Genomic DNA, 1,548 nt, shown 5'->3' with positions numbered 1-1,548 from the left:
AAGAAAAAAAGGATGTTAAAAATACACTGAAACTTGTGCTTTGCCATCATTAAATATATGTGTCAAGCAGCAACCCTGTATTAATAAGGTACCTAGTAGTGATAAACAATCATCATAGGAGAAAAAGCATTAAAAAAGAATGATATTTCAATTTCAGATTTATACTGAAGGATTTTCATTTAAGTACTGATTTTTAATCATGCCCACACTGATAAATATTTACATCACAAACAGATAACTAGGAGGCAATTTAGTGTGTTTCCTGTTCCTGTCCTGCTGGAACATTTCCGCACTATGGCCTGGCTGAAACACCCAGGCTTCATTCACTTCCAGCCCTGAATAGCAAACAGTCCCTGGGGTCACTGCACCCAGTCCAGGGCTAGCAGAACAGTGCCAGTTTGACACCTGCCTTTTCCGTGCCACCATCCCAGCAGACACCTTGATGCAAGCAGCCATGTGTACAGCAGGCATTCTCACCCACTTGGAGATTACATCTTCCAGTCTTCTTGTGGCTCTGTTTCATCAAGAGGTACGAAGTATCACTAAGATGCTAATCTGCCCTGGGTACCAAGACACCTCACTGTAGCTCGTATTTATATTAAATGCTTTGTAGACACTGTAGCTGCCTTTCCAATATCACTGCCCCTGCAGCCAGCATGGGTTCCTCTCTCTCCTCTCTCCCTGCCTTACTTATAACAGGGTTTTCATCCTATGAATCATGATGCTGTAGACAAAAGTCTGCATTTGAAGGATGTGTGACTTGCTCTGCTGTAAAAAACTATTTCTTGAAGGAACAGAGAAACTGAGGATCTGACATCCTTATAATCATATAAAGTGCTTAATGAAATTTTCTTTTAAGTTCCACTCTAAGGTCAATGGGAAACATACCACACTGCAACTATTTTCTGGACTTACAAAGGATGACAGAAAGTGCTTAAAGTCTGCTTTCAGAGCTCACAAGTTCCCACTCTCAGTGACATGTTTTTAGGAAGCCTGGTGGGCTGGGCAGAAGCATCAGCCCTACCTGCTAGCATGTGTGTGTGCAGTCTGGGTTGCTCACTGGCTTTCTCTTGGCAGCCCATAAAAAGCCAGGTAGAGATTCTCGTCCACTCTTCCTAAATGCTTGTTCTGCTCTGATTGCCAGGTGCTCTTCAACCTCCACAGACTGGGAAGAAAAGATTGTGGGTCATCACTGATCTTCTATTAAAATAATAAAACAAAAAGGCAACAAGTGAGTAGCTTTTTTGTTGTTGTTGTTCCCTCTGTGCTCTGGCAGCATGCAGGGATTGGAAAAAGTTGGTAGGACTTCACTCAGACTTGAAGCCATCTGATAAGCTTACATATTAACTCTGCTGATTTGCGTTAACACTTAGCCATGGTGACAAGTACTCTTTGCACTTACTGCACACTGGCACTTTGTCTTTCTGTTTGCAAGGAACTCAAGTAGAGATTAGTGACGTTAACGAGGAATAAGAGAGTGGATGTAAGCAAAGCTTGAGGCATTGGCAGGTATCAGATAAGTCTGCAGTGGCAGCAAGTAGAAAATAC

General features: G+C 42.4%; 1 long non-coding RNA gene across 1 annotated transcript; it reads left to right on the top strand.

The window, feature by feature from the left end:
• Window positions 1-288: 288 nt before the first annotated feature.
• Window positions 289-1,217, top strand: LOC116653239. The gene is made up of 2 exons (XR_004306782.1): window positions 289-529; window positions 1,145-1,217. It is a non-coding gene; the product is annotated as an uncharacterized LOC116653239 (long non-coding RNA).
• The last annotated feature ends 331 nt before the right edge of the window (window positions 1,218-1,548 follow it).

This window comes from Coturnix japonica, chromosome 3 (assembly GCF_001577835.2).
Source record: "Coturnix japonica isolate 7356 chromosome 3, Coturnix japonica 2.1, whole genome shotgun sequence".
Classification (NCBI taxonomy): Eukaryota; Metazoa; Chordata; class Aves; order Galliformes; family Phasianidae; genus Coturnix; species Coturnix japonica.
This window is presented reverse-complemented; position numbering and strand designations above follow the sequence as displayed.